Here is a 13912-nt window from a genome sequence, read left to right on the forward strand (position 1 = left end):
TCGCACTTGCGTGAAGTGCGGCAGGAGTCACGAGGGGGTGTGTCGAGCTGGTGGTTGCTACAAGTGTGGCAAGGAGGGACATATTGCCAGGGATTGCCCTAAGGGGTTTATGGTTTGCTTTCACTGCAACCAGACAGGCCATAGGAAGGCCGAGTGTCCGCAACTTCGTCAGGGAGCTACACTTACTACCAGGACTACTGAGACCCGACCGGCAAAGGTCGAGGCCCCGAGGGCTCGCGGGAGAGCCTTTCAGCTGACTGCGGAGGAGGTCCGCGTTGCGCCCGATGTTGTGGCAGGTATGTTATCATTCACGTATTTACTTAAAGGTCGAAATGCTATGCTTATGTTAATGTATGTGTAGGTACTTTCCTTGTGAACTCTATGCCTGCTCTAGTGTTATTTGATTCGGGTGCGAGTAGATCGTTTGTATCGTTAGCTTTTAGTCAGCACATCGGCATTAGTCGTGAGCCGTTAAGTCGGCCTTTGAGCGTTTCTATTGCGGCTGAGAGGGTGATTTGTGCTACGGAGGTTCTTCGGGGATGTGTGCTAGAGATCTTCGGGGTCGCGTTTCCGATTGACCTAATTCCTATTGCGATGGGGGATGTCTGTGTCATCGTAGGCATGGACTGGTTGAGCCGATTCAGCGATGTTATCGACTGCGAGCGTCAGCTGGTGACTATACGAGACCCTAGTGGGGGAGTTCTTACGGTGTACGGCGAGGGTACCCGTTCGGGATCAGCTTTTTGTTCGGCCGCTAGGGCGAGGCAATGCCTACAGCGGGGATGTAACGGTTTTGTGGCATATGTGATGGATACGCGGGAGATTTCCGAGAGACCGAAGACACTGAAGGAGGTTCCAGTGGTGCGCGAGTTTCCAGATGTTTTTCCCGAGGATTTGCCGGGAGTACCTCCTGCGAGGCAAGTGGAGTTTGGTATCGATCTAGTTCCAGGGGCTGCGCCTATTGCGAAGGTGCCTTATCGTCTTGCACCTCCAGAGATGCAAGAATTGTCCTCGCAACTTCAAGAGTTGTTGGGGAAGGGATTTATTCGGCCGAGTAGCTCGCCGTGGGGAGCATCGATTCTGTTCGTCAAGAAGAAGGATGGTTCACACCGGATGTGTATCGATTACCGGGAGCTGAACAAGGTGACGGTCAAGAACCGCTATCCGTTACCGAGGATCGATGATCTATTCGATCAGTTGCAAGGGGCATCTTGGTTTTCCAAGATTGATTTGAGATCAGGGTACCATCAGGTAAGAGTGTGGGATGAGGACGTCCAGAAGACAGCATTTAGGACGCGGTATGGGCATTACGAGTTCGTGGTGATGCCTTTTGGGCTCACCAATGCCCCAGCAGTGTTCATGGATCTCATGAACAGGGTATGCAGGCCGATGCTGGATCGGTCTGTGATTGTATTCATCGACGACATTCTGGTGTATTCGCGGTCTAGAGAGCAGCATGAGGGACATTTGAGGGAGGTCCTTGAGGTACTGAGGTCGGAGAAGCTATATGCAAAATTCTCCAAATGTGACTTCTGGTTACGGGAGGTCCAATTTCTGGGGCACGTTGTAAATCAGGCAGGGATATTGGTCGATCCGGCCAAGGTGGAAGCGGTGATGAGTTGGGAGGCACCGAAGTCACCTTCTGAGATCAGGAGTTTCCTTGGGTTGGCGGGGTACTATCGAAGGTTCATTAGGGACTTCTCCAAGATCGCGGTGCCGCTCACCAAATTGACCCGAAAGGGTGTTACATTTTCATGGGGACCCGAGCAGCAGACTTCCTTCGAGACACTTCGTCAGAGACTGTGCGAAGCCCCAGTATTAGCTCTCCCGGAAGGGATGGAGGACTTTGTCGTATATTGCGACGCATCGATTTCAGGACTGGGTGCAGTGTTGATGCAGAGGGGCCATGTGATAGCCTATGCATCGAGGCAGCTGAAGCCTCACGAAGCGAGATATCCCACGCATGACTTAGAGTTGGGGGCAGTAGTGTTCGCCCTCAAAATTTGGCGTCACTACCTGTACGGGGTTCGTTGTACCATATACACGGACCATAAGAGTTTGAAGTATTTGATGGATCAACCCAACCTAAACATGCGTCAGAGGAGATGGTTAGACGTGGTTAAGGATTATGACTATGAGATCCTATACCACCCAGGCAAGGCTAATGTGGTAGCCGATGCATTGAGTCGTACGGCGGAGAGCACTCCATTGCAGGACGTATGTTTGAGATTGACGGTGATGACTCCGGTATTAGATGCTATTCGTGGGGCACAGGCCGAGGTTGTGAAGTCTGGGATGCAGAAACAGGAGCGGGTCGTCGGGTTGATTTCAGAGTTCGTTATGGATGGACGGAGACTTCTGACATTTCAGGGTCGGATCTGGGTACCATTCGTGGGCAGTACGCGTGTTACTTTGATGGAGGAGGCACACAGATCGAAATTCTCGATCCATCCCGGTGCTACGAAAATGTATTTGGATTTGAGAAAGGAGTACTGGTGGCCTTGCATGAAGAGAGACGTTGCCTGGTTCGTTGAGAGGTGTTTGACCTGCCGTAGGGTTAAGGCCGAGCACCAGAGACCGCACGGTAAGTTGCAACCCTTGGAGATTCCTGAGTGGAAGTGGGAACAGATCACGATGGATTTCATCACCAAATTGCCGAAAACTGCCAGGGGAGTCGATGCGATTTGGGTGATAGTGGATAGGCTAACAAAGAGTGCACACTTCCTTGCCATTAGCGAAAGTTCATCAGCAGAGAAGTTGGCAGAGTTATACGTGAGAGAGATAGTATCTCGGCATGGAGTGCCGACCTCGATTGTTTCGGACCGCGATGTACGTTTCACTTCCAGGTTCTGGAAGAAATTCCATGAGGAGTTGGGTACTAAACTGCATTTTAGTACCGCATACCATCCCCAGACCGACGGTCAGAGCGAGCGGACGATTCAGACATTGGAAGACATGCTTAGAGCGTGTGTGTTAGACTTCGGGGGTAGCTGGGATGCGCATCTGCCGTTGGCTGAGTTTTCCTACAACAACAGCCATCATTCGAGCATTGGTATGCCACCTTTTGAGTTGTTGTATGGTAGGAGGTTTCGGACTCCCATTTGCTGGGGAGAAGTAGGACAGAGAGTGATGGGCAGTACAGAGATCGTACTTCAGACGACCGAACAGATTCAACGAGTGAGGCAGAGGTTATTGACCGCACAGAGCCGACAGAAGAGTTATGCGGACAGACGCCGGTCCGAGCTCGAATTCCAGGTCGGCGACTTCGTTCTCCTAAAGGTTTCTCCTTGGAAAGGGGTGATTCGGTTCAGGAAGAGGGGCAAATTGGGGCCCCGGTTCATAGGTCCATTCCGGGTAATTGCAAGGGTAGGTCGGGTGGCTTATCGGTTGGAGTTGCCAGCGGAGCTGAGTCAGATTCACGATACCTTTCACGTATCACAGTTGAGGAAGTGTATAGCCGATGAAGCGGCAGTGGTTCCGTTAGACGATATTCAGGTGGATGCGAGCCTGAATTACGCCGAGAGACCAGTAGCTATCAGGGATCGGAAGATCAAGGTTCTACGGAACAAGGAGATACCTCTGGTGTTGGTTCAGTGGCAACATCGGAAGGGATCGGAGATGACTTGGGAGCCGGAAAGAGAAATGCGGGAGCAACATCCGGAGTTATTCGCAGAATGAGACTTCGAGGGCGAAGTCTAGTTCTAGTGGGGGAGAGTTGTTACAGCCCGGAATTTCAGGTATTTCTTTAAATTATTTTTGGGGCACATTTAGGAGGGGACTCGGCGAGTTGGTGCCTGACTCGCCGAGTAGGACCACGGTCTTGGTCACAGATACGCGACTGGACTCGACGAGTCCAATAGGGACTCGGCGAGTCGACACTGTTCAGCTGAAACCCTAGCCGTTTTGATTCTGAATCGTATATAATGTCTTTAGGGCCGTCATGTCTCGTCTTTTGGCCGATTGAAGATATCTTAGGAGTCTGTGGGCATCTGGAGCAAGGGTGAGGGCTAGTGGAAGCTTGAAGAGGTTGTTAGACAAGGAGAGGCAAGGTGGTGATCAAAGGAGGTTCAAGGGGTCGAGTTCTGAAGGTTGGGGACACAGGGAACACGTTTCCAGGTAATCTTCGGATCATATCTGTAGCTTTTACGTTGTATGCGAATTTAGGGTTTAGGAAACCCATTAAAGGAATTGATAGATTATAGTGTTGTTACAAGTGGTTAAACCCCCCTGTAATAGTATATGTGAAGGTCCAGGAAGCCCCATATCTATATATTACGGAATCATGCGAGTTACAGGAGGCAGCGGATTGACTGCATGGCGAGGACTCGCCGAGTCCAATGATCAGACTCGGCGAGTAGCTTGAAGATTCACTAGGACTCGCCGAGTTGTTCTTCAGACTCGGCGAGTAGCTTGAAGACCTACTGGAACTCGTCGAGTCGTTCTTTAGACTCGGCGAGTGGAGTCGGGGTGTCTAGACTCGCCGAGTTGCCTTTGCACTCGACGAGTCCGGTCAAGTTGACCGTTGACCTGTATGTAATTTAGTAGGGTCGGTTGTCTTGTTTGATAAGATCATTAATAAAGGTATGTGGTATTATAGGGAGCCTGCAGATTAGCGGATCGAGTGCGAGTAGCTCGAAGGGTTTATAGCTTGCATACTACGAGGTGAGTCTCCTCACTATACTTCAACCGTAAGGGTTTGACTGCGTGACCGGAAGGTTGTATATGTTATATTTATGCTATGTCTAGAGAGGTAGATGCTTTATATGTGATGTATGCTTATATGTGATGCATGCTTATACGGGCCGGAAGGCGTGACTTTATGTGATAGAAAGAACGGTATGATGTATGACTTATGTGTTATGTGTGATATGTTATATGTGTTTTGTTTTATACTATTATGGGCCGGAAGGCAAAATACTATGGGCCGGAAGGCAATGTAATACGGGCCGGAAGGCGATATGTTATGGGCCGGAAGGCGATTATGTTACGGGCCGGAAGGCAATGTTATGTGGACCGAAAGGTCCGGGCCGGAAGGCGTATGTGGGTAAGTTGTATACTGGGGAACTCACTAAGCATTTATGCTTACTAGTTGTGTTTATGTTTTCAGGCACTAGCGATGACCGTGGGAAGGCGCCGGCGTGACATGTACACACTGCCATTGTTGAAGATCTTGAGGATTTATTATTTATACTTTTGCAATAAACTTGGAATAAACTCTTTTGTCGAATAATGATGTTTTATTTTAAATGAAAAATTTATTTGAAAATTTGAGCTGTTACATCCAACATAAGGAATCTTGGATCACAAGCCCACATATATAAGAATGAATGATTTACACAATCAACCCATATATTTAATTAGTCTCCTTTTGATCACTTAATTAATTCCAAATTAATTCTTGATCAATACTAATTAAATAACCTTATTAATATATTAGAACTTATAATATATTAACAAACCTTAAGTGTTATTTCTCTCATTTTAGTCTATCCAAGTGCATGATGCCATGCAACCCAAATGGACCATGCCGGGTCGGGTCAAGTCTTACCAATTATAGTTATGGACTTAGACATTAATCCAACAGTCTCCCACTTGGATAAGTCTAAAACTATTTTTGTGTATGACTTCAGGAACCAACTGGAAATCGTAGCTCTCAAAAGCTTCTGTCGAACTCTGACCTTGTAGATGAACTCTGATCTTGTCAATGACTTGTCCATTAGATAAGGGATCATATATTCCTCCATTCTAGATATCATATGGACTGAGACATGGATTATTATCATTCTCTCTGTCCATTTGTTGTTTCCCGATTTCCGATTTATGACGACTGACTAATTGCACAAATCAAATCAGTCTTGGCCCGGCCGAGCACTTCCATTTGTCATCATCAAATCATCGAGGGGCCCACAGATATCGCTTTTATCCCGAAGATAAAAGGAATGGATAAACTTCGACTCATATGGCTTGTTCTACTACTTATTGAATCATACACAAAGACACGTTTTATAACATCGAGTTACCAATGCGTTTCGTGTAATCAATGTACTATCAACTCATAGTAACAACTCATATCTCTAGGTTTGAAGAATATAAGATATTATCGTCTCATGATCACTAGTGATAAAACCCATGAAGTGATTCCAATGAGCACGGGTTGAATCCAATACTCAGAACTTATGAGCACTCATGAGTGTTGTAGCCATTTGTCCAACACCTTAGACCTCTACAAGCCAACCCATGACAGTCTTAATTCATATCTACTTCCAACATATGACCGACTGTGGATGGTTTGAATAACTTAGTCATTCCGGAAGAATAACCTAGTTTATTCGGGAAGTCAAAACATGCAAAGTGAAACACAATAATAATTGAATCTAATATGGTCTCAGAACTTATGAATATAAATAAAACACCTTTTATTTATCACCATATGATTACACATTATACATTGTATACTGTTTCAGCTATCAACATTATTCTTGAATTTAAAACAATAGTTGTCCCATGCTCCAAGCATGTACACTATGTTTTCTAAACACTAGTCATGCCATACACCAAGTATGCATACTATGTTTGTCTATGATCTTTACTTTGTGAACTAGATCAATTGAACATAACTTTAATGATTCTCCTTTCACACTCCCAAATCCTTACTGCAAATGCAAGAATTCCAAATTCATGTCATTTACTGAAATCTGTTAGATTCTAAACTTATATGCATTGATCCTCTTGTAATGATTATGCACAAAGCCAGAAAGACTTGACAACAATCATTACAGAGCATTCCAAAGGAGATAAACTCCTTGGAACCATCCTTCTTGCATTAAGTTTCCTTAATCTTTCATAGATTGAAAATTCTAACTTTGAAACATTTCCAGATTTGACTATCACTTCTGAACAAGAGTTGCCTCCTTACAGATTATGTCAATATGGTCCTTCCAGACTTATCAGTATACTTCCAATTGTCCTTGAGCAACCAATCTTTGGTAAACCTTAGATTGTCCTCGACAATTGTTTAATCCTTTTAGTCATATCCAGTTCTAAACCTTTTCCCTTCTTAATGCCCTAGGCATTTGGAAAATTTTAGAAAGGATGAATATAGCACATGTAATCGATCCTATATCCGAAGCATATGGGATACGATTCATGATGTCTCACATAAAGACTAAACCAGTCTTTTGCTATAACGTTTCCATTTCTATTTGCCAAGTTCTCATAATTCAGATTATGAAAAGGGATGCCGTAATCATAATCGAATTTTAGAACGCAAATAATGGACCCATATACAGAATTTCCTTATGTTGAGCCATTCCAACATGAAATTCATATATATCCTTGACTAAATGATTAAAACCTCACGATCTAAGCTTATAGATTTGAGATGAAGTATAATTTCCTCATCCTTAATTATAGCAAAACAACTTTTTCCCAATTGAAACCTTTTGTTTTCTATAATTAACATTGCTAACTTGCAATCTTTATCATAATTATCATGCTCCCACTAACATGATGATTATTAGCATAACACTTATGCTCCCACTAGCTTTGACATGTTCTCAAAAATCAGCTGGACTTCTAGAAATCAATACTTTATTGACTTTCTTACCAAAGTTCAGATTTCTGATACTAGATTTCCTTGATAAGACTTTATCAATATCATACACCTCTCTTAGATAGCTCACATGTGTGTCTAAACAATTATGAAGAGGGATGCCGTAATCATAATGGTTAGACCTTTTTGCCACTTCTCACAAGTGCAAGTTAGTGTGCCGGTAAACCACACACGCTCCACTAACGATTTTGAGAATGCAAATATCACAATTGCTATCTAACTAAAATCTACTTAGTGAAAGTCTTTCCTCACCATCATTTTCGTGAATCGGAGAGAAACTTTATGACACTTAGATTTAATGGTGTATGTATTCTTATCCATGTGAATTGTCAAAACCATAGTCACAAGACAAGGATAATGACAAATCCAAACTCATATGGACTGAACTCAATCTTAATTTCTTGCCACCTGGTAGCTCAAGGGCCTACCATTGCTTCCAAGTTGTTGTGCAACACATTGAGAACTCTAAGAACTCATATGCAAAGCCAACTTTAACTGGAATGGGCACAGAATATGTCAACACGATAGGTTATAAACCTTAAGTCGTGTGCTAGTGAAGAACTTTAGGTTTCATTCTTGATTAGTTCTTGAGAATTTCAAGACCTTTAAGACTCCCACTGTCCTCTTGACCTATAAGACTCCATTGTCAAACATCCAAGAGATAGTGCGGATTCTAATCAAGACAAACACTTCACACAATTGGCCTTAGTTGGTCTTTGTTTTATCCAAAACATCACAACTTACCAATTTCAAATGTACAAGAGTAGAAAACTTTTACTCTTACATTTGATAAGTGTTTTAAGCCTTCTTTAAGACATGTCACTCAAATTACAATCTTGGAGTACGACTCTAAGACTTGTATTGAAACGAAGTATGACTCATCTTCTTGATTTAACCATTTCAACAATTCAAGATCCCTTCTTCTTAGTCATAAGAATGCACTAAGACTTCCTTAGAGAACTAATTTTGATATGGTTTCTTAATCATTAAGATGATCACAAATCTGATACTAAAGTACTCTCCCATCTTTTCAGATTTGAGAAACTTTTATCCTTCTGCCCAATTTGATTCTTCTTATCCGCTCTGCCATGCATTGGAACCTTTTCCAATGTCTCAGAGTTACACTTAAGCTTGTAAGTATAATCATATTTACTGAGCTTAAGTAAACTATGACGAATAGTCTTATCAATCTTTTGTGGTGGACTTGACCAGTGCACAAGAATGTGTACTCGATCCCTTTGTCCATTACTTGACTCACACATCCATGTGAACAAATAATTAGTCTTAATTTTTCCAATACTTGAAAGTTCTCATTCATCATGCTATACAACTTGCATGATTCCAAGTTCCGGTCCAATTGAGACTTGGGTGATGAGAATCTTTCCTTATTTGGTAAATTTAGACATTACCACAAATGAAGGAATCAATTTCATATTTCCACTCTTGCTATTAATGGAATCATATAAGCAACAATTTTTCCTCAAATGCCATTGTAAGGATATTTTTAAAATAAATAAAATCAAAATTTTCTTTTATTTTAAAACTATGCGGAAAAACTTATCCTTACAATCCATATGAAAACTTGTTGTTATCTATTCCTTAGCAATATCTCATAACTCCTAAGAAGTAGCTCAAGAATCCGATCTTCAAACTACGCGATAGAAATCCATCTATGCGATCAGATTCAACATATTCTTTCTTTAAGTTCCTTTACTTTTCTTTGATTCTTAAAACATTACCATGTGACCCAGTCACATCATGTATTAGGAATCTCAGAATAGAAACTTAACAGAGTTAGATAGTGGACTTTACCTGAAGTAGAGTCAAACTTATTGACTTTAACATCCTTAGGTAAATTTGGCAGCTTCGCAACTAATGACCCTTTCTTTGGCAAATTAAACATATGGACCCTTTGAAAATGGTACACGGGACTATCACAGACTTAGCTTTTCTCTTTACCATTTGTTCAACCGAGTTGACTATGGCCGATCCCTTTCCATTGGGAAGAGAATGCTTTTTCTGTATTTCCAGTGTCACCATTGTCAATGTCCATAAAGTTTCAGGAAGTTGATCTTAACAATAGATAAGATCATTAAGGGTCTTGTCATAGTCTATTTCATAGGTGTCCCAAAGGAACTCACTATGTGACTTAGAAAGTGATTGAACCACCAACTTTCTCAAGACTTTGACACCCAACTCTCCCGGCTTGTCAATATGTGACTACGTCTCCAAGATGTGATCACACCTAGACCTTGCCTTGCCAATAGGGCTTGAGTGACTTTGAACTTGTGGGTTGGGAGAATAATTTGAGGAGGTGAAAGAAGTATGATTTTCAAGGGACATCATCTTCATTAGGAAAGCTTGTTTCAAGAGATTTGGGAAGATCATAAATGTCTAAACCAGACATGTTTTTGGGAGATATTCAAGATAGTTGATTTAAAGTCCTTAATATGACACCCAATATGAAATATTAAGGCTAGGACCCAACAAACTATTTTATAACTTAGAAGAGGTATGCCGTAATCCAAGCTATAAAAAAATTTGAAGGTAGGTGAATGACGATTCACCAATTTCCACCAAGATAAACGAAATGTATTATTAGGTTTTAATTGGATTTGAAACTCCTAGATCTTTTGAGATTCATTGAACTGTTCAATGGCATGTTTCAATCTCGAGTGTGCCCTTCAGGTTTTGTGATTGGGATGCCGAGGATCACAAAACAAGGTGTGAAGTAACCATGCAAATTACTTGGTACCCTTAAGTGTTTACCCCTCAATCGATGTGCCGGTTAACCACACACGCTCCATCGATACTATGATAAACATTAAGTTACCATTTGCCTACCTTGTTAAATACGAGTTAGTGTGCCGGTTAACCACACACGCTCCACTAACCGACTTAAACAAAGTGCAAAGTGTAATTTCATGGATTAGCACCTTCTTTACATTTTCCTAAGTAACTAAGATTGGGAATTATTAAGAGTTTAGTTACTTAGTATTTATCATTAATACTTTTAATGAAGGGAGAATTATAGTCCTGTCAAACCCGTTCGGCTAACGACCCTCCACCAGTCAAGCAAGCGGTGGGTGAGAGTGGACACCCATTAAGTTGCCATTTTATAGGCAACAACCTTATACCCACCTTATAGACCGGCTTCGTGAATGAGGCGTACTAGCAGTAAGACCGACTTTACTCTTATACATATAAATATTATTAACTTATAATATTATAAAGTATAAGGGTTGAATTTTAACTTTTAAAATTCTAAGGGCTAACTTGGAATTAAAGTATTCATAAGAGAAAACTTTACAAATTCCAAAACTTGAGGGCAAGTTTTGAAACTATTCAAAACTAATTAATTCCATAACTTATGTGTTTAAAGTAGTTTTAATCCAAAAACTCTTCAAGTTCCATAACTTGAGGACAAATTATGGAAGACTTTAAACTAATAAAGAATTAACTTTTTCTTTATTTTATAACTTATGAAATTAATTAAGGTTACATTATTTTTTTTTTTTAATGAAGAGACTCTTGGTCCTCCATAACTTGAGGACAAATTATGGAGTCATAACTCCAATTAATTAGAACTAGACTCTTCATTTTTGTAACCTTTGCTAACTTTATGAGTTTTATGAGTCTTTAATGTGACTCTTCATGTAACTTGAGGATAAGTTACACAAACACATTTTATACTCAACTCTTAGACTAAAATGGATTGAAAACAACTATTTCATTCAACTTTTCTATTAATCTAAGAAACTCATAAGAACAAGATAATTCAAATCAAACTTTTTCATGTAATTAGTCTAACCTTTAAACTAATACAAAACATGAATCTATTGACAATTATCTTTGAAAATGGATTAGCATGAACATTACCACATCAAAAAACAAGTTTATAAGTTCAAAAACAACTTAGGGTAATGTTCCTAGTCCATTTCTAGCCAAAAATCTCGAAAGTATGCTGTCTGGGGTCCAACTCGTCGAGTGCATGAACACAACTCGGCGAGTTGGATGCATTTTGCCTTGGACTCGTCGACTCCCTTCATGGACTCGGCGAGTCTGCTGGGCTGACAGCACCAATTTCGATTTTTCAACTTCTATTGCAAGTATAACAAGAAAACAAGCCTAGGCTCTGATACCACTGTTGGGTTATGAGCATTCTAACACTCCTAAGTGTACATGCAACCCTAAATACCTTGGATCTATGTTTTCTCTATTATACATGCAAATATGAACATCCAAGGTATTATCCTAAACTAGCATACAAAACTATCAATATAACAAGATAGAATACATACCTCTTTGATGGTGCTTGTCTTCATGAAGCTTGAGTGCCTAGTGCCCCAAGTGTGACACCTCAAATGGTTCACACAACACCATAAACACTTGGAATAACTTAGAGAGAATTCTACACTTCATGAAATCGTCTAGCCCTTCATACACACATAGTCACGATTTCTTGAGCCATGGGTTTCTTTTATATGGTGGCTATTAGGGTTACACCATGTAACTCATGACTTTACCCATTCCTTATGCTCCATGGATTTTAACCTCCATGGAGTATCCATGGGTCACCCCATGGACTTAGTCCAACATAAGGAATCTTGGATCACAAGCCCACATATATAAGAATGAATGATTTACACAATCAACCCATATATTTAATTAGTCTCCTTTTGATCACTTAATTAATTCCAAATTAATTCTTGATCAATACTAATTAAATAACCTTATTAATATATTAGAACTTATAATATATTAACAAACCTTAAGTGTTATTTCTCTCATTTTAGTCTATCCAAGTGCATGATGCCATGCAACCCAAATGGACCATGCCGGGTCGGGTCAAGTCTTACCAATTATAGTTATGGACTTAGACATTAATCCAACAGTCGGTTCATAAACACATGCTGCTTCAGTGCATGTAGCCGTTTCAACACCTCGTCTAAGTTGTGTTTCCTACTGCCCATACCTCTACCATTAGAGCGACCACTGGACGATGACATACTGTAACAACGTAAAATTTCCAATTTAAATTTTCATTTTTAAATCACAAAAATGTATATCATATCATAATCTCAAAACCATAACAACAGTGTTTTCAAACAAATCCCAAGATCTCTCTAACATAAACTCCATCGGTGTGGGTGTGTACAAGTCAAGCCTTCGCCTTCCCACAATCCTCGTTGGTACCTGAGACATCAAACACAACAACTGTAAGCATAAATGCTTAGTGAGTTCCCCAAAATACCACATATCACAAATATGCCACTCAAGGCTAAACCCGACCCTCCGGTCAAGATGTCTCAGTGGGACCCTCCAGTCCCGCAGCTCGTCGGACCCTCCGGTCCAGTCATAGCCCGTTGGGCCCTCCGGCCCGGTCAGTATCGTTGGGCCCTCCGGCCCGATCTATATAATCATGCAGCATACAAATAACACATAACACAAAATCTCTAAGACAACACATAAACTCATACATAGCACATGAGACCCTCTGGTCAACTCGAAATACCTACTCAAGGTAATGTGTAGTGAGAAGACTCACCTCGCGTATCTCGGTAACTCGTAAATCTCGTAACTACTAGTGCTCGATCTCCCGAGCTATCGTCCTCCTACAACACAAGCATAACTCTACTTAATACCACCTTGACTCTGGCGGACTAACACTATAAAGTCAAACTAGTTAACCCTGGTCATGGTCAACGATCAATGGTTGACCCGACTCGCTGAGTCTGGCGTGGACTCGTCGAGTCCCTACGGGAACCCGATCCCTCTGAATCTCTTCCGACTCACCGAGTCACTCACCCGACTCGGTTACTCAATCCCTGGTTCGCAATCACTGAACAACCCGCACCAACTCGCCGAGTCTGGGATTGGACTCGGCGAGTGCATTCCATGCACAACCTCAAACGACCTTCTAAGGTCAGATCCATTCTAGTAACTCAAAGATCCAGTCCCCTTAAGCTTATTGACCACGGAAAGTGCTCATTAAGCATCAAATAGCTCATTAATGGTGTTTTAGCCTCAAATACATTGATCTCAACCCAAAACCTCCATGGATGCACATAAAGCTTGGGCAAGGAGGTGCTCTGGACCTCTATGGGTCCAGATTCAGAGCCATAACTCGCCAAGGGACCATGAGGATGCTAGATCTAGCCACAAATGGGTTCAAAAACCCTAAATCTATATGAACATCACATTAACAAAGAAGGATTCGAATGGTACCTCAGATATGATGTCCTGGACCTTAGTTCATTAAGAATCCACCCTCTCTTGCTTCCTCTTGGCTAGATCTCC

The 13912-nt window shown here is 41.6% G+C and overlaps 1 long non-coding RNA gene across 1 annotated transcript; it reads right to left on the reverse strand.

Annotated features, from left to right (window-relative positions):
* Positions 1-12705: 12705 nt before the first annotated feature.
* LOC145008926 (uncharacterized) lies at positions 12706-13912 on the reverse strand. The gene is made up of 3 exons (XR_013663692.1): positions 13841-13912; positions 13161-13227; positions 12706-12808 (listed from the first exon to the last, which is right to left on the reverse strand). It is a non-coding gene; the product is annotated as an uncharacterized LOC145008926 (long non-coding RNA).

This window comes from Lactuca saligna, chromosome 8 (genome assembly GCF_052625555.1).
Source record: "Lactuca saligna cultivar CGN05327 chromosome 8, ASM5262555v1, whole genome shotgun sequence".
NCBI lineage: Eukaryota > Viridiplantae > Streptophyta > Magnoliopsida > Asterales > Asteraceae > Lactuca > Lactuca saligna.